We start from the raw sequence: 21,122 nt of genomic DNA, 5'->3' as shown, positions 1-21,122 counted from the left end.
GGAAAGAAACCAATTCTCTTCCTAAAATGCAGGTTGGATTTTGTAGACCAGACCTTATTAGGGAAAAGTTTCAAAACAAGTTACTGCTACGCCAATACATTGAGATCCCAGTAATACTTAATAACATGGCACCTTTGTGCCTTGATACTATCTCAGAGGATAGCAGTAAAAATGGAAAATGGAACGAGAGCACATTCTTTCTTTTTTTAATATATAGGGGTTTTTTTAGTCATAGGTGAACACAATGCACAATGTCTTTATTTTACTTTATGTGGTGCTGAGGATTGAACCCAGTGCCTCATGCATGCCAGGAGAGTGCTCTACCTCTGAGCCACAACCCCAGCCCTGCATTCTTTCTTGAAAGGGGGTTTGTGCACAGGGTGCTATCTGTCTGACATGTCTCGGTGCTTACAGTTGGACCCTTCCAGTAGTTTTCGTAAGCTACCCCCATTGCCTATTAAGCAAGTATGGATCTTTCTTTCTTTTCTTTTTTTTTTTTTTAATAGTCCTTTTTGACTACAAGGAACTATAGTCATCTAACTGCTTGAGATTTTTCTCTTCAATGATCCTTTTATTCCAGGACATTTTTTAAAATGTATTTTAAAGACTGGCTTAAAAATGTTGCCTTCCCTCTTTTTATCTTCTGGCATCCTTTACTTCTGTACTGAGTTCTATGTCCCCACATTTAGGGGATCAAACTTCTTACTGTGCTCAAACCTTCAGATTCAGGTTCACTATTATTTACTAGAGGTGGCGGTTCCAGGGCCTGTGTTATACACTTCCACATGCACTACACCATTTGCTTCCCCGAACGGTAATATAACCAGATTACCCCCATTTTATAAAAAGGAAATCCCAGACACGTGGGGGTGAGAAATCTAGTGGGGTTTGAGGCAAGGTTTACTCCTGGGTCCCCAGGGATGGTACCATCTCTATTAAATGAATTCCTTTGACTCCTCTTCCCTCTGCTCTGAGCTATCCCAGTTGGAATCACTAATTTCCACTCGCATCTTTCTCAGCACGTCCCTCCTCTCACCCCTGCCTAGGAGTCCAGCCTCTTCTGGCTCCACTACAAAATTTCTTCCCTGCATCTTGTGTTTTCTCCTTTCTGCTGACTTCCTCCTTCTCATTTCCTGTCACAGCCAAATTCCTAAAAAGCCAACTACATTCTTCCCATTATTTAACTCCAATCTGTTCCTCACTCCCTTGAAACTGACCCCCAAAGGACAGCTTCAATTCACTGTTAGTCTATCCCTTTATTTTTACAATGATCATGTCTGGACTTCAGGCAAGCACACATAAGCTTATGTTCATGCAACTGTGGACAACAAAGGAATATATATATAGTCACATTTTTACCCACAAATAATTCAAAGCCCCTTACTAAACATTTTCCCCAGGACTTTGATCTCCCCTTTAATTGTTAAACAATTTGAGCTATTGGAAGACAGAAACATTTTGTTTTCAGTAGTGGTATTGGACACTCACACAATCAAATTAGAATCAAATAGAAAATTGAATTCAAGCCATCTATACCAAACAGATTCAACTGCACTCACTCTCTAGATACTGAAGCTCCCACAACTTCAAAGAACAGGAACAGTAAGAAGGAACCATGCTATCCAGCTAACAAAATTTCTGTTTTGAAAGATGGATGATAGTACATATAAGGCCCTCTTCCTACAGATGGAAGAGAGAAGGAAAGAAAAAATGGTTCTTACCTCTGTCGTAAGAATTAAGTGTGTTGGCAGGAATATAAAGGGAAAAAAACTCTGGGAGTGTGAAGAATATGGGACCTCAAAATAGGCCATTATGGCATATGGATTATTTTGAGCTAAAGGCAAATGAGAACCAGCAGACACAGGAATAGCATTTTATCTCCCTCATCTGCCCAAAAATGCAGTATAAATGTGTGAGTCAAATTTCTCCCACTGTGACAAACTGCTTTTAAAAATCAGCTTAAAGAGGGAAAGATTTATTTGGACTCCTGGTTTCAAGGTTTCTGTCCATGGTTAGTTGTCTCCATTGCTATGGGCATGTGGTGGAACAAAACCGCTCATGTGTATACTTGTGGCTGCCAAGAAGCAGGTAGAGAGGATGGAGGAGGATCCAGAGGCAAAATACACCCCTCAAAAGTATGCCCCAGTGACCTTCCTCTTCCAACAAGACCTACCTCCTAAAATTGCCACCAGGTTCCAATAGTATCACCACCTGCAATACATGAGCCTCTGAGGGACATTCCAGATCCAAACTATAACGGTAAATTTCCCCTATTGTAAAACAAATTTACATTTATGAATAAATTTCCTCTTGTAAAAATGTCTCCTTACACCAGAGACAACCCTTCACATTTGAGAGAATCTTACCTGCATAACAAACCATATTTACTATGTATTCCCTCCCTGTCCATCACATCCTTTTTTTCTTCACATTCTTATGCACTAAACTAAAGTGCAATATTGTACAAGTGTATGAGAAAAAAGTTGTTTTTATACATATATATATATATATATATATATATATATATATATATATATTTGTGTGTATGTGTGTGGTGTATACACATATATAATATGAACATTAAACACACACACACACATATTTAAAGTACATATACTCTTTGACCCAGAAATTCTCATTTGGAACTGATCTCACAGATTTATCCATATCTATGCACAAAAAATGTATGTTAAAATATTCATTGTGACACTAAAAACTGAGGCAGCTAAATATCTTATGAAATGATATCCAAAATATGTAGAAAAGCAAAATGCAAAAGGATATGTATGAGGCACCAAATTTATTGAAGTGTGAAAACATGCACACACATACTTACAAATGTGTGTGTCAAGACAGTAGACCCCTACACACCCACACACATTTGGATTTGAAAAGACTGCCTCTAGCAGCTTATACTAGACAATAACTCTCAGCTGTTAGGGAGAGGAATTAGAGAAGGGGGGCTGGGGTGGGAAGGAGACTTACTTTCCTTCTAAATTTTTATGCACTAACTTAAGATTTTGCCCCGAGAAAGTCTATGGGAGAAAAAAAGACTTTTCTTACTGGCCTCCATAGTTCTTAGCTGGAACTCCCTGTAACAAAAGGCAGATTAACAAGAGAAAAACAAACAGAAATCTAATAAAATGTATACCTCTTATGTACATGGGAGGGGCTCAGGAAAATATCAAGAATAGATCTCAAGATTAGATCTCAAACAGTGATCTCAGACTTCCAGGTAAAATACCATTGTTCCCTAAAATGAAGGAAGAATGTGAGAAAAGGTCTAGTTATGGGAAAGTGGTCATTAAAAAGTACAGTAAACAAGAGCAAGATTTATTATACATACTTAATACTATGCTTTCTCCATTGGTAACAGGTTCTACTGCTTTAGCCAGCCCTTTCTTCCGGGTGCAGAGAGGGAGTCACCCTTAGAATAGATAGAGAGGGTGGGGGAGGATCCAGAGTGAAGATTTCCTTTATAGATAGAAATTTCCCTTACAGAAAAACAAGTTCTAGTCTATATTTATAGTGTCTCCTATGTCTACTGTTCCCCAAGGTGACCAGCTCAAAATAATCCTTAAGCCAAAGACACACACTTAGGGTGGCGTATTTTGGTCTGCTACTGTCGTATTTGGGGATGATCAGTCCTGAGTGCATCATAGTATTTTAGAAAATAATTTTAAACAAAAATAATTTCTTAAAGACTGGATAAATTTGAATACCTTGTTTCCCATTTTCAAAATTTGCTATAAGATTTGAGAGGTGCCATTGAGCCAACTAAACTGAATATTCTAGCCACTAACCCAGGATGAAGAGTCTCCCACTGGTTTTGAGTTTACTCCTTGCAGAATTTAAAATGAAGTGTTACCTTAAAGAAGACACAAAATCCACACCCAAAAGCCAGTCTCATTAACTCACATTTGTTTTCTTAAGTCATCCCATGATCATTAATTATATTTGGGTGACATTGTGAGGGACAATCTCTCTGCTCCCTGAAATATTTTCCTATCTTACAAGCTCTGGTTTTAGACTATGAGCAATGATCTTTGCCAGCCATGGTGCACTCTGTTCCTGTTTGTGGGCAGAATCAGGCATCATAAAGTTGGCAGCACTAGGTCCATATTATTCACTCATTTTGACTACCCGCTGACCTTCTCTATTCCTGACACCAGATTGAAGTTTATGGCACCACAGCAAATCGAGCCCTTTCTTCCCACTCAAAATAACTTTTATCTCCTACCTCAGGAGCTTCTCTGGCCTGGCATCCTGTCAACAAGTCAACCGCACACCCCGGAGCCAGGAGGGAAATTCCAGAGACCTTGCACCCGTCCCCTCTCCCATCAACTAGGAAGCACCCAGAAGATAGCCACTAGCAGGCATTCTGGGACCTCAGGCAATTCCGATCCTTGTATTAACTGTCCCTGGAAAGGTGACTTTATAGCAGCCACTGTTGTCAAGTGCAAATAAATTTTTAATAATAAGAATAACAGCAGCAGACTTATGCTCCAGCTCTTCTGGAACAGCCATCCGGGGATATTTCAGCCTTATATTTCTATCAGTTCAAGCAAAAGTTGATGTTTCTACCTCACCGGGGAACACTTTAGCCCTTACTCTCTTTTACAAGCTACAGAGGACTTGAGGTCCAAAAGACAGGGAGGCCAGGTAGCCTGTGAATGAGTGACCACGGAGGAATTCAGGCCCTTCTCTGGGTCTCTGTTTTACTCACTAGTGTTTCTTTCAAACCTTCCTGTAGGTGTGGTAAATCTGAATACATAATTCTCAGAAACTATATCGCCCACTTTCTCTGATGCCCAACAATGTTAGCATGCACAGAGGCGTTCAGTAATCCACTTTCCTTCTTAACTTCAGCTTTTGACATTGACCAAGAAAAAGAAATCCCCTGATCTGCCCTCCTGAATCTTGTTCACACACCATGGAGACTCAACTATAGAAAGAGAAATATCTCCAGGCACATGGTGTGAATTTATGTCTTTACACACCAAATATAGTGACACTCCTGAATCCTCATGCAGTTTGAAAGAGGAGAAGTAAAGCCTGAATTGATTTTAGCCTGATTTTTCCATGGAACAGGGACTTATCAATCACTCCCTGTGTCACAGTTTGCCATTCTCCTCTGATTCTGTAATCACTTTCTCAGTAACTTGGGAGATCTAAACTAGACATTTGTATCTACCATGGGGCCTCACTGAGTTATTTATTTAATTCAGCTGGGAATTTGGAGTGTTATGTTCCATTAATTCACCAATAACCTATTTAAAATTAATGATTCTGAGCCAACTTCTTTTTGAGATATGGGACTTGATATAAATACAATGCAATAAGAAATAATTCTCCATTCTGGCTAGATTTTGTCATTGTACCAGCTATTCCTATAAGAAAAAAAAAAAATCTCCGGTGCTCACAAGCTTTAGATATTTTGTCTCTGTTGACTCAGAAAGGAGATCAAATCTACAGTTCATGTTCATACTCTAAATTAACAGCAAGAAGATTCTAAGCCAATCCAAAAACCCTAGATATTTTGAATTAAAGCTAAAAATTATGAAAATTGGTTATAATCACAAATTATGTCTAGCTTTTAAAGTATCTCTAATGCACTGATGTGCTTTCGCAGCACATCAAGTGCTTAAAAGTCTTAATGGTTTAAAGAGGTTTGTGTCTTCTTCCCTCCTTTTCTTCACACCAAATTGTTTGAGTCCTAGTACTATTATTCATAATGGATTTTTCCAAAATTCAAATACAAGGAGAAAATAAAATGCTCTCCACCAATGCCTGCATATTGAAACAGGGGAATAAATGGATAAGCAGATAGAGCTTTGTAATTCAAAGCAATATACTTGTGCTAAAAACCCCATAAAAAGGCAAATTCTCAAGGGCCACTTTTCAGCCTCAAGCCTGAAGTTGATTTTGTGTATAACCCCATGATTTTGTATCCGTGATCCTGTGACTCAGAAATACTGAATCATTTCAGGCACGTTGATTATCTAGCTAAAAACGTCTCCTTCTTCCAAGATAAAGATTTCTTTTCCTATTTTAACCATTCAACTTTGAATGACTTCTATTAGTTTAAGCTCTGGGGTCAACAAAAAAGCAAGCAGAAGTGAATTTTCAAATGTATTTTTCCATCTCAAAATTCTCTGATGAAATTGTTAAAAGATAAACTCAATCATATTAACAAGTTTTAAAAGTTTATTTGAGCAGACATCAATTCATGAATTGGGCAGCTCCTCAGGGCAGGTGGTTGGAGCTCTGTCAATGGAGCATAACAGGAATACTTTCACAAATGAACTCCAAAGAAACACAAAGAAAACATTCCCGTAGCTAATGTAAAGCAGTGGTCTTACTTGGATCATTCCAGTGGAAAATTCCTAGTGAAAAATTAGTTGGTAGTTCTAATTGGTCAAGCTTAAATTTTGTTTTCTTGCACTATAACCATTTACACCGAATTGGATTTTAATTTGCTTAATTCTGAGCCGTTTCAATCTCATGGCCTCATCTTTAATCATTTGGACAAAAGGAAAAGCGTGCTTTTTCTATAAGCTTTTGAGTTCCCTCCTCAAATGGTGTTACTTTCACATAGAAGGTCCTCTCCTGCCCCTGCATTCAGAGCTACTCCAATGACGCCACTTTTTGCCCTAATACGTATCCAAGAACCAACTCCACATGAGATCTCGAAAAATTGTGGGACAGTGACACTATGCCTTTCTGCTCTTGAAAGAGCTCTAAATTGCAGCCTCTTTAAGATGTTCATATATGCTCAGAATGTAGGTCAAGTTAGGGCAGAGGCTAAACAAAATGAAACTTGGCTCTCACTGCTCTCAGAGGAGATAGACCTGTGCCACACTATGGCTGCAATGTGGCCTCCTCCCCTCCCTTTCCTCCTCATCCTAAATGCTACCCACAAACACTTCATCCTGGCTTGTTAAAGTTGTTTGAAGAGAGAGTTGCAAATCACTTTTTCCCCAGAAAGTACAGTCTATTGTCCAAAAGAAAGTATCACTACTAGACAATCAAACATATGCAGGCATAGGCTTTTTTTTTTTCTTTTTGAAAAAAAAGAAAATTGTAAAGACTCAAATGGACCAAGAAAATCACAAGGGGTCTTCAATGGAAAGCTAAGCATTGTCTAATGATGCCCTTCAGGGTTATTTGATTCTAGGAGGCCTCTATGCCTTTCATTGAGGTAGAGCTATTTTACAACTTTGTAAATTATGAAAAACTGATAGTAATGCAAATGATTCTTATCTATAAGTGTCAAAATGAATTTTGTTTCCTCAGGAAATACAGTTGGTTTTCTTCCTCCACTGAGGAATGAACTTGTTTTGCATCTACTTGTAAATCTATTGCAGCATGACTTGCTGGTTCTTTGAATTCTCCTTTAAACCAGTTGTAACATCTGTGGTTCCCTCTTTAATTATGGATTTAAATAAAATCTATAATATATGTTCATTTTATAGCTGAGATTCATGAGTATGCTCTGTTTTTTAGATTATCCTTTGACACAAGACATTCAGAAAGCAAAACAAAAGAATCCTTTGCGTCCTTCATGGAGGAATCCAAAGACTGGACCTCAGGTGGGCAGTCAGGAGCCCCTCCCCTCTGACCTCTACCCTTGCCCGCTCCTCACCTTTCCCTCTCTCTATTGTTCTTCTCAGACTTTTTGGCATTTGCTCTTACTACAGACTCTCAGCCAGCCAGTTCCATCTGAAAGGAAGACAGAAAAATACAGATTCCTCAGTTCCCTCAGTGTATAACAGCTACAAGTAAAATAAATCTTTCTGTCACCAGTATTGATGACCCATCAGACAAAACTCCAGTGTTATATTAATTCCAATAGTCAAATATCCCCTTGAAGAAAGGGAAGGAAGGGGGTACTAAGCCTTTATTCTGTCAATCCGTATTGCCTTTCTTCTCTTATTAAAAGTACATTTGCTAATTTGTCTTTTCATTAATGAGGATGGTTTCTACTAAACTGCTCTACTCTTTCACCCAATCTCTTTCATGGCTTAAAACCAGTTCAATTCATTCATTGAGCATTTACTATTTGACAGGCATTGTCATTTGCTGGGAATTCATAGATTTCAAAGAGCTCACAATTTGGAGAGCATTCACCTAAGTGAATGGTTATAATTCATTGTAGCCATACAATATATAATAAACCTGTACATTTTCAGGGTTAATGTCATGAAAGTGATGTCCAGCCTACAGCTAGTTAGCACAACCAAAGGCCACACAGACCACTCAAGCCCAGGGGCCTTTATTTCTTTTTCATTGAGTTGAATAAAGTCATTGAGTCTGCATACTGGAACCCGTTCCAACACAAAGTAGTAGAGATCAGGTATCTCAGGCGGCTGGTGACCAAGTTCCTACTCACAACCCAGAAAATGTCTATTCTTACTTTGGCTTTCTAGGTGACAATTCGTGTCATGACAGAAGTGAGAAAGTACCTTGATGAGCATTTAAATGCTTGGGACACTGGGCACTCAGTCGACATCGTGCTGGGGTGGGGGAGAGCTGGTCTTCTTGGGAGTGCCTTTCTACAGTGAAACGGGCCATCGATTTCCCTGACCTCCAAGAGACAGCCAGAGATTGTCATGTTTTATGAGTAAATTTTTAAGTGCCTGCTAGACCTCCCTCCCTTTTCAGCTGCTCAGGCTTTGCTAAGCTTTTAAACTTTCTATTTCATTACAGTACAAACAACTCTACAAGCAGGCCTCCTGCTTCTCCCCCCAGGCTATGCGGAATTATTCATACCCAAGGTCTGTAGAGGAGCATTGGCATGAAGGAAAAACAGACTAAGGAGTGAAAACAAATTAGCAATCCAAACAGCCCTCTCCCTGCCTGTCACTGGAAGGCCTTTGGTGTCTCTTTCCAGAGTCAAGGGGCTTCCAAGCTGAGGATTAAAGGATACATTTTCAAGTTCAGAGAACAGACGCTGTGAAATTCACTTTCCACTCAAGACAGCAGGACCAGCTATGCATATGCAGCCCCCGGGCGGGTCTTACACACCCCTTGAGTCTCCAACAGATCTGCCTGCCCTGGGTGTTTCATCTTCTGTACCACTGCACCCAGAAGTCTCAGATTTTCCTTCATGTTTGGGGGTCAAGGGAGAGGAAAGAACAATAACCCCTTAAGCTATCTTTGGGAGTGTCACAAATCCTAACTTAAAGCAGTGAGTCTCAACCAGAGTGTTTTGCTCCACAAGGAAACGTTTGCTAGTATCTGAAGATATTTTTGATTGTCACAGCTGGACGTGGGAGATACTGCTGACATCTGGTGGGTAGTGAATAAGGGAAATGCTGCTATGTGTCCCATGCCACACAGGTCACTCCCTATAGCAAAGAATTATCTGCTCCAAAACATCCACAGCACTGAGGTTAAGAAACCTTCCCTTATAGAGAGTAAGCAGTAAAAACAGAATTTTGAGAAAGCCTCTGTCTCAGAAACACACACACACACACACACGCATGCCCATGCACACACATGCATGCCTAGCTGGCTTCACAGGCATGAAAACTGGGCGGTTGCCCAGGGCCCTGCACTCTGATGAGCTTCTGTGCTTGATAGAATCCTCTGCTGTCTCCATCTTGACATTCCCAATCATTTTGAACAAGGGGTTCCATATTTTCATTTTGCCCTAACTCTGCCAATCATGGAGCTGGTCCTGCATGCAAATGCAGGAGCCTGGGAGACTCATCAGGTCCTGGGAGCCAGCCCTGGGATCACCTCCACGCTCGCTCCCTTTGACCCTCAGGGTTGCACTTCATCACCGGCAGTACGTGTTCTTCTTGTGCGTTTGAAACCTCTTTTGGGTTATGTCAGAACTGCGGCTGGGGAAGTACACCAGTCCATGGATTTCAAAGTGCCTGCAGATTTTCTTCTTGTCCATCAAACTGTCTAGAAAAATCCGCACAGGGCACCAAGTGGCAGTCGGTGGATCGTGCAACATAAACACACGTTTTCTCACAGGCTCTGGAAAAAGACCGCAGAGACATGAGAGGGTTTTCTCTGCTGCCTGGGCAATGGGGCTGTACTCCAGTGACCCTTGGAGAGATGACAAAAAGAATCCAGGGCAAGGATCCTAATAGCAGTATTAAATAAACTCCACTTTCACATCTGAGCTATTTTTCTTTATAACTTCTTTTTTTCCCTTCTTCTTTGTATTTGTTTACTTATTTATTTTGGTAGTGGGAATTGAACCCTACCACCGAGGCCCCTGGGCTTGAGTGGTCTGTGTGGCCTTTGGTTGTGCTAACTAGCTATAGGCTGGACATCACTTTCATGACAGCAATCCTAAAGCGTACAGGTTTATTATATATTGCATGGCTACACTGAATTATAACCATTCACTTAGGTGAATGTGATGCTCTCAATTGAACGCTCCATCACTGAGTTCCTTCTTATTTTTTTTATTTTGAGACATAGTCTCGCTAAGTTGCCCAGGCTGACCCGAGACTTGTGATCCTCCTGCCTCAGCCTCCCAAGTCACTGGCCATCATGCCTGGCTCAATCCTCTCCCTGCAAGTCTTTTTCCATGTAAGGTTCTATATTATCAGCAAACCTATAAATATATTTAAAATCTCCTATCAAAACCCCAGCAAGGTAGGAACTGCCGCTTACCTTCTTGTGAGACACTTGTAATCTACTACCAGGCACGTGCAAAAATTTGTGGAGCAAGGAAGGTAGGACCCTGTAAGCAGTCTTGTTCACTCTTCCAAGTGGATCCTTTAAAATGTGCTGCTTGTGGGGGGACCCAGACCTCTTAGTGGAGCAGCAGAAGTACACAGACATCCTGTGCCTATCTGTGATGCTGACATGAGAAAACAGCAATGACAACAACAAATTCAGTCTCTAAGTCCTGTTATACACACAAAGGAGAAACCCTGAGTAAAATATCCGGGGCTCCTCGGTAGGCAGCTGTATCAATGAGTCTCTGCTGCCATCTTCTGATGGACCAACTGCCACACACATTCATCAGCATCTGCCCCTTGGGAGTCTCCCTGAGCAGTTTAGAACTACACTCAACAAGTAAATGGGCTCTGAAAAAAATATATTAAAGCACAAATCACAGTCGCTGCCACATTAGTAAACAACTGAGAGCATCAATAATAATTTCCGAGTATGCAGGCGATTCTACTCAAAACGGTCGGTGCGCACAGGACACAATTCATCCCCGTTGTCTTGTGAGCAGGCAGCCTTGACAGAGCAGTGGGATTCTTTGGGGACCTGTGCAAGCACTTGGAAAGGCCTACAGGGATGGGAGGATGTCAACAGGCTCTGATCCTAACAGCTTGAGTTCTTTAGAAGTGTTTGTCTATTCCTAGGAGTTGGGGGAAAGGGCTAAAAGGAGTGAGCCTGCTTTTCCAGGAAAGGAAAAACACAGCCAGTGTGCTGTTTTGTTGTTGTTGTTGTTGTTCTTTTTAGTTACATATGACAGTGGAGTGTATGTTGACATGTCACACAGGCGTAGAGCATAATTTCCCATTCTTGTGGTTGTGCATGATGTGTAGTTACACTGGTCATGTATTCATATATGAACATAGGAAGGTTAGGTCCAATTAATTCATTCTACTGTTTTTCCTATTCTCATCCCCTCTCCCTTCCCCCATCCTCCCCTGTCCAATCTGGTGAACTCCACTCCCCCCACCACCTATTGTGAGTCAGCATCCTCATATCAGAGAGAACATTTGGCCTTTGGGTTTGGAGGATTGGCTTATTTCACTTAGCATGAGAGTCTCCAATTCCATCCTTTTACCAGCAAATGCTATAATTTCATTCTGCTTTATTGCTGGGTAATATTTCATTGCATATATGTACCACATTTTACTTATCCATTCATCTGTTGTAGGGCACCTAGGTTGGTTCCATAGCTTAACTGTTGTGAATTGAGCTGCTATGAACATTGATGTGGTCAGGTCACTGTAGTATGCTGATTTTAAGTCCTTTGGGTATACGCTGAGGAGTGGGATAACTAGGTCAAATGATGATTCCATTTCAAGTTTTCTAAGGAATCTCCATACTACTTTCCAGAGTGGTTGTACCAATTTGCAGTCCCACCAACAGTATATGAGTGTACCTTTTCCCCACATCCTCACCAATATTTATTGTTACTTGTATTCTTGATAATTGTCATTCTGACTAGAGTGAGATGAAATCTGTGTAGTTTTGATTTGCATTTCTGTAATTGCTAGTGATGTTGAAAGTTTTTCATATATTTATGGTCAAAGTGCTTTCCTGAGCATCACCTGAGACACGCTCAGATCCACTCTCTCCTTTATTCATAATAGCTAAACCAGATTCACAATAAGAATGGCAATGGTAACGATACAGATTCCACAAGGCAGGGACTGTCCACACTGTTCTCTGCTATATTCTCATACCTAGAACATACTATTCTCATAGTAAGTGCTCAAAATATATGCTTATCCAGGTACAATAGTGCAAGTCCTGGCTGCTTAGGAGATTGAAGCAAGAGAACCACTTGAGTTCTCTATTTCAAGACAAGCCTGGGCAATATAGCAAGACATAGCATAACAAAGGAATAGTCATAACTACTGCTTGTTGATGATATTTTGTGCTGGGTCTCTTACAGTTCTCATCTCATTTAATCTTTATAATAACCTATGAGGTACCTGTATTGCCCTTGTGTTATTGATGGAGAGAAAGATGATAAGAAGACTTGGCTATTTATTAACACAGGTTAAACATCCCTGACCTGAAAATCTAAAGTCTAATATATTTCAAAATCCCAAACTTTTTGAGTTTTAATACAATGCTACTAATGGAAAATTCCACACCTAATTTCATGAGACAGGTCATAGTCAAAACACAGGCCTGCTAAAAATACATAAAATTACATCACATTCATGTGTATGTGAAACAAATGAATTTTCAATTTAGACTTGGGTCCCATCCCGAGACATATATGCAAATATTCCAAAATCCAAATAAATCTGAAATCTGTCGTACTTTTATGTTTCTCAGGAATGGGGATTGAACCCAAGACTTCCCACAGGCTAGAAAAGCATTTTGCTTCCAAGCTACATCTCCTGTCCTTTAAAATAAAAATTGAGACAGAGTCTTGCTAAGTGACCCAGGTGGTCTCTGGTGTAGCTGGGATTGTAGATGTGTGCCCATCTGGAGCAGTTGAAATCCATAGCACTTCTGATCCCAAGCCTTCCATAGGAGAGGCATTCAACCTGTAATATGAACATCCGTTATTGAGAGCTTACTCTGTACCAGGATGGCATGATCCTAGGAGCTCAATGAGGTAAATACTACTGAGTATTGCCATTTTACATATGAGGGCTGGAGGGGGAGGCAGTTTGTCAAGTCAGGAAGTGGGAGCTGGGATTCCAACCCAGGACTCCCTTACAGACCCAGCTCCTCCCCGTATCTCCTGCCTCTCATGATATGTGTTAGGTGGTTCCTTCCTCCAGAAAGTCCCCCGTGAGAATAGCAACCATATGAGCCAACCCCCACATGCAAAGTCCACCAGTGGACCATCTGCGAGGCATTTCCTCCCCAAATATTTGGCAGCCTGGATGTAGGATAGAGATTTCGGGGGAGACCAGAGGACTCAGGTCCGTCTTCCAGTGGAATAGAGTCTCCTATATACGACAGAGGTCACAAGCTGGTGGGTTTAAGAAGAAAGCACAGCACCCTGGGCAGCAGCTTAACTCAACTACACATCCTGTGAATATCACAGACCCCCCCAGATTCAAACAAAACTCTTGGACACGCAAAACATTTGTATGCAAATGTTACTTTTGGTCACTCATATGACCAAAAATAAAAACACTGCTCTGGACTGAATGTTTGGGTTCCCCAAAAATTCCTAGGCTGAAGCTCTAACTTCCTATTTGGAGGTGCAGCCCTTTGAAGGCCCCCCCCATCCCCATCCCCCTCTCTCTACCTTTTCCTCTTGCTTCAAGTCTTTGCATGACCAGATTCACACTTTAAGTCTCAACTCAACTGTCCTTTTTCAAAATGTCCCCAACTGCCCTATGCAGAGGGGACTTTCTCAGTTCCACATTATCTCATCTCAGTGTTCATCTTGATAGCACTCAGCATGATTTCTAGTTACCTTGCTTGATTGTCAATTCTTGTCTTACCTGCCTTAACCATTAGAACTAATGTACTAATGTTTTCTTTTTTATTCAAACACTTACTATGAATGAATGTATGTGTGTATGTGTATATATATATACTATATATATATATATATATATATATATATATATATATACTATATATAATGTATATATATATATATTTTTTTTCCAGTACTAGGGTTGATTCCTTGGGCCTCAACACAATTGTTCTACCACTGAACTATATCCCCAGCCTGCTCACCCTGAGTCTCTTTTTTTTTTTTTTTTTTTTTTTTGGAGACAGGGTCTCATTAAATTACCCAAGCTGACCTCAAACCCTTGATCCTCCTGCCTTGACCTCCCAAGTAACTGAGATTACAGGCATGAGCCACCACACCCAACATGAACATTTATTTTTCAATGAAATAGTGAGTGGAAATCCACAGAAATTCCTACACTTTGATATTGGTTAGACAAAGAGCCAGCAAGGGAGATTGAAAAAGAACCAGGTTACTGAAAATTTTCCCTGGTAGGTAAATGCATGATCATGGGGAAAATATTACAACATCTCAATGAACCTGAGGAAGACCTTTGTGTACTTACTGAACTAAAATAACAACCATAGCATAAAAAACAACGATTCTGTAAGTAACATTTTATAGAACTTAAATGCATATTACAAGGTATAGTATAATTAATTTTCCCATTTATTCGATTATTTTGGATTCAACATTTTGAGGTTTGGCTCACGTGTACTTCCAAAGAGATGATTATAAATTTGCTCTACTTTTTGAACAGATAATACGAATACAAGTGGCATTTTTCTTTTGGGTGTGTTTCTCCATCTGAAAGTTGGATGGTTTTCTAAAATTAAATGCCTGAGTCCTTGAGTCACTTTTTCCAAGTCATGATGCAAAGAGGCAATCAATTCATGTACACTGCAAAATTTTTTACTGCTGCAGAAAGAGAGAACAGAGTATTGTAGAATCAATTATTTGGGCATCTCCATGAGAAAAGGTATCCACGAGTTAGTTAAATGAGCTTCAGGAAATGAACAACCAGAGGAACGGGATTGTGGGTCAGATGTCCTGCAGGATGCAGATCTACTATCGGCCACATCCTTGTTTGTCATGCCTGCCCTTTGCTAAACCACACTGTCTCTGACTCAGGGGGCTGGAGGGAGACCTGGGGAAATGTACACCTTCAACTCCGAGAGGATTCCAACATGAAGTCAGAGTGTTTAAAAACTCCCTGAGGGCTAGCCACTATGAAGAGATCACGTCACAGGGAAACAATGGTGACCAAGATTTGATGCTACCTTATCTGGGGTCAGGAGCAGAGGAATGGAGACCTGTGTTTCACTGCAAAAGGATAAATACTATGAACACTCTGCTATGGAGCCCAGAGATGGAGATGTTTTCAAGTCTGAGTCCAATTAATACGGGAAAGATCAGGGGATTTTGAGGACTTAAATGGAGCAAGAGATCTTGATTTTATTTGCCATTTTCTCCATTTCCAAACCACCTGTAGTGGTTTGCCTTTGGAGAGAGACATCCCCTTGACTACACATTAACAGTTCGTTGGGCTCTGAAACTTATCCTAACTGGTCTGTGTTTCTTAAGTGATTGGTTTGTAAAAATAATGAAAATCTAGAAGGACCTGACAAATTTTATAAAATAGCATCTCAGACTACCTCCTATGTGAAGGGAGACCAACTTTCCATATTTTTCTGTCACCTGGGTGCTGATGTTGCCTGGGCTCCAACAGGAGGGATCAAGAACTTTAATGAGTACAGAATGGTAAATAATTTTTGAAGATAGAAAGCAACTAACTATAGAGAGCAAGAGTTACCACTGCTTTGGATTAAAAATATTCAGGTTCTGTGACTACAGTGAGATGACTGGGGAAATTTGAACCCAGGGCCTCAGCATGTGCTAGAAAAGCCCTTTCTTGATGAGCTACACCCCCAGCCCTCCCCAGGGAAATTCTTACCAGATATTTCCAGGTTGGAAACACAAGCTAGAGAGGACCTTATACTGTCTCTGTTGCTTACAACATTCAGTTGCTTGCCAGGTTATAGCTTCCAAGAGATCCCAAATGTATTCTGATGGTTTTGAATTCCTTTGTAGAATAAACTGCCCAAATATACACAAAAATATTCGCAGCTATTCTAGACCTAATTATATCTAAATCTAACAATGGGTTGTTTTCTATTTAGAGGATTCCTACAAATGTGTTTCAAAAGCTTCAAAAATATGTATGTAAGACTGGTCCTCAAAAGAGAGCATAGCTTTCAGATATGCATAGCTTTCAGATCTGATAGAAATCAAGTTGAATAACAGTGTCATGGAAACACATTGGGAAATAAAAATGTAAATCATACTGTTCTATTAGCTGTACAATTTGGGCAGATGTTTAATTTCTAATCCCAATCTTATGATATATAAAATTGAGATGGCAAAACTCTTCTTAGGGGAAGGTAAGTAGATGATAATGTAAAATCTGGTACTTCTTAAAGGATAGGAATATAGAGTTCACTGGTCTTTCAACGTTCATGTTAAAATTTTGCCAAAGTAAAAAGATTTTTAAAAAGTAAAAAACTAGCAATGACACCAACAACCCATTATGCAGTAAGGGCAGCAGTAAGCCTATCTCATATTATAGTATTCAAACAAAATTCCCAAAACAGTTTGGTATACCACAGAACTAGAGAAACAAGTAAGCCTGAACTCACTTGAATTCTTCCTCAGGCAGAAACTTAGAGTTATAAAAATTGTCTTATTTACAAAGCTTATTTAGGAAATACTCAAGCCCTTTCATCTTTCCATCTGTTGCCAATTGTCAAATGTTCTCCTGGAAAAGATAAACTTTGAAATTTATGAAAAAAAAATAATAACTTTTAATTCAGTCAATAATTGAAAGAAAAAATAGACTGTTGTATATTGACTAGGTTTTTATAAAATGGCTTTTCCTATGCTGGAGGTGTAGGTCAGTGGTACAGTGCTTGCGTAGCATGTGTGATTCCTTGGGTTCCATCCTCAGTAATACACAACCATCACCAAAAAATGGTCTGTGCTAATGGAGACAATCTTGGTGCTGAGCAACAACAGAGTGAGTCAACAGCGACATCTAGTGTCCAGTCCGAATCCTGCACAGCTCCTCCATGGAGCTAAGGGGGATCTGTTACTGTAAGATGAATCTCAAAGTTACATTTGTCAGCTGAGATCCTGCAGATGCACTGGAGCTTTTATGCTGCTGCTTCTAAAGATGTGCTGCTGTTTCCATATATGTCTGCAGGAAAAGGATGCAGAGTTCTCTACAAAGATGGAAAATACAGGGCTTCAGAGGGCATCTCTACCACCATCTCCAGCACAGGACTGTGTGGTGTCCCTAAGAGTCCTGGGGGGGAGAGAAGTTCTCCACCATTGTTTAAAAGCCTTCTTTAGGAGTAAACTAAATAGACTGTGTCAATTTGGGGAAATAATCCAGGATTTGCACTACTCTTTCCTCCAGACACCCTTAACTCTTCAGTGAATAGTGAATTCTTGGGAAACTATTTAATCTACTACGATCTACAAATGAAGATGATTTTGGATCTATGCATGCCAGAGATCTTCCCATTTTTTCCATCTAGCCTTAGAATCCTATCAGAGAAAATGAAATATCATTTGGAATTACAGAGAATAGATAAACATAGATAAGGTAGAGCTTTTCTATTTAAAGGAGGTCTAGGACAGAAAAACCAGGTCCCCAGGTACTCAGGCTTTTCTTGTCCCTTCTCATCTCATTCCCCTTTGGCCCTTCAACCTCACCTCATCCTCTCACCCCCTGGACATCCTCAGCTCTTGGAGCTTTTCTAAAAAGCTCTAGGACCTCCCAACACAAGCATTTTAAACTTGGTCTGTTTTCTTTAGTGACGATTGAATAGAAAGGCACCCACAAGAAATTTTAATATGTGCAAAAAAATGTAATTCAGCTAATAGAGAGTTACAAACAGGAGGAGGCTGAGCAGCGTTTTCCACTTGGAAAGACAAGCTTCCCTTGTCTTCTGTACCCACAAACGTGTTCCATCTTCCTCTTCACCTCTTTGCTGATGGCACCACATCTCTGGATGAGTATGCTATCAGATCTTTTAATAAAGTCCCTTCATCGCTATTCTGGGAGATTTTAGGTCCTCCTGGCCCCTCCCAAGGGATACCCACTTGTCCACCCAGTGGTGCAAGTAATTAGTGACAAAGCCAGGAAATTCTGAAGGTTTACTGAAAAGAGTCAACGGTCACACCCTAAGGAAAACTTTCTAGGCACAATATCCCCCCTAACGTCTCTTCCTTCAGGCTTCCCTGAGGACAGATCCTAAAACTTTGCATCTTGACATTTTTCTCAGTAATTGTTCATTTACATACTCTTTCATTCACTAAGAGCATAACTGAGTATCTTCCAAACTACCCTAACCAAAGGACCAGCATTTTTATGGTTGGAAACTACTAGGTTCCATAGATTATGAAATTAGTCAATCTTCTAAACAAATAAAAACTAGAAGCCACTCCTTAGGTTGAAATGTCATTTCTATGGTCTATCAGAGAGCAAAGTGAAGACAATTTCTCTCAGTCACCTTCAGTTGGTAAACTGTGTGACAGATGGATTATCATTCTCAACGTCTATTAATAGCACTGAGCACAGCAATTGCTGCAGACTGGATTTCCTCTCAATTCTTCTTCTTGGGATTCTCAACCTCAGCACTATGGATATTTTGGGGTGCACAATTCTTAGTTGTGGGGGCCAAGCCTAGGCATTGTAGAATGTTTGGCAGCATTTCTGGCCTCTACTCACTAGAAGCCAATTGTTCCTCCAATGGCCTCCCAACCCCCCAAGTTCAACACTGAAAAATGTCTCCAGTTGTGGCCAAATATCCCCAGGAAAGCCCAAATTCCTATGAATTGGACAATCTTATTGCTCTTATTTACAGTTGAGGACAAAGGATTCCATAAATTTTTCGGGTTTTACACAACTAAATTCATTTTAGAGTCCAACCGTCTAGCTCCAGAAACTATGCCCTTGACCACTCTGAAGCATCTTTCTCTAAATTCCTAGCCCGTTTTTTGACCAAGATCAACAGAACTCTCAAAAGAGCCTGGCAATTTCCAGGATACCACTGCAGTCCTCTGAGGACCTGCTGCCTCTGTACATCAAAAAAGAAAAACGAGAGTTAAATCTTAAGTCTCTTTCAACCTTGTCTTTGTGTGTGAAACTTTATTTCTCAGGAAGAAGTTACTATAAAGCTTGAAGAACAGTCACAAAACAAAATTCCTCTAGCCTTATCCCAACTCACTATGGATTCCCACCTCTCCACCTTAAAACTCCTTCTAAAAGCCTTGGGTTGCCAATTTACTCAGGGACCACAACTGGAGCCACTATTTTTTCCCTAAAAGATGGCTGGCACGAATAGAATGGCAATATGGCCATTTGTTACTTGAATTATAATATATCAGAATCAAATTGTAATGCAAAATGTAGCAATGACATGCAGCACAAGGGAAAGACCATAGTGAAGTGGAAAGAAAACTTGAGATGAAAGCTGTAAGTGGTCCACCCTGTTACAGTGTGATATTGTGATACTTGTTAGCTGCGTGATATTGGAGAAGAAATCTCAACTCAGTGTCCACAGGAGCAAAATAAGCAGTTGGGAACAGATGACTTTTAAGATCCACGTGAGCTCTGGAATTTTGACTATGTAATCTCAAAACCAGGAATTAGTCTTGTACCCCATCACAGTGTTCTGACTTGTCTTTGTCAATTCAAAATAATTCATAAATGGTAATTCAGTAACTCATCAAAAATGTAAACGTAAAACTCAAGCAGTCTTCATCCTTGAGAATTATATCCCACAACATGAATTAAAGAGGCTCAGCTGGCATCTAAGGCTATTCAAAGATACCTTTGAGTCCATTTTGCCTGTTTTATGAATACCGCTGTGTGGGATAGTGAGAAGCACAGAGGCAGGCTGAGAACTATTAGAGAAAAGAAAGGCCCCATAGAACAGATGTTGTAAACACAAGCAGGTGTTGATGCTAATTTATACCTAGCTGTTGCATAGATTGACATTGTTAAAATATCAAAGTAGGGGTTCGCTCTGCCCCACAGGGGACAAAGCTAACATAGGCACATCACAAAAGAAAGGAAAGTGGCAAACAAGCATATGGAATGACATTCAATCCAATAAACAGACATGCAAATTAAATCAACAAGGAGGTAGCATTCTTTCCTTTGCCCATGTTTTTATTACAATACATTTCAATGACGAAACTGTATTTTTATACATCATTTCTAAGTGATAGCATAAATTACTACAAGCCTTTTGGAGAGGATTTTGATGATGCACATAAATAATTTTTTAAATATTCATTCCCGCTTCTGTGATTCCACCAAGAACACAGAACAAAGCAATGCTCATGAAAGACGTTCACTATAGAGAAAATTGGAAGTGATCTCTGAATATCTAAAAATAAATGCAAGATTATAAGGTTTGTGACATCTACTCTATTAAATATTAACCTTTGTAAAAATGATAGTTTCAGAGGCTACTTAGTAACAAAATGGTTATGGCTTATGAAATTGTGCTAAGCTGTCTGACTCATGTATAGATCTTTGGTTTATAGTTTTCAAATTTTTAGTTTAATAGTTGACATTTCAAAATTAAAAAATAAAAACTTACACAAATATAATGTTTATTTGATCACTAAAAAATATCAGAAAAACTGGCAAAAACTTAGTCCTTTTACATTATTAGAACAATCACTTGGAGCTGACACGTGACCATTCCATTAGGGCAGGGAACACACAACCCCTTAGGTCCACAGGACCTATCCAGTGGCCCCTAAAGGGCATTTGAGTTCATAAACTCTAGTCACAATTTTAAAATTAGGATATAAAATAATATATACAAATTTCAAATACACCCATAAAAAGAATGAAATCTCCCAAATGCCTATGAATTATTGCATTAGAATTCTA

This window comes from Marmota flaviventris, chromosome 11 (genome assembly GCF_047511675.1).
Source record: "Marmota flaviventris isolate mMarFla1 chromosome 11, mMarFla1.hap1, whole genome shotgun sequence".
Classification (NCBI taxonomy): Eukaryota; Metazoa; Chordata; class Mammalia; order Rodentia; family Sciuridae; genus Marmota; species Marmota flaviventris.
Note: the sequence above shows the minus strand (reverse complement) of the source record.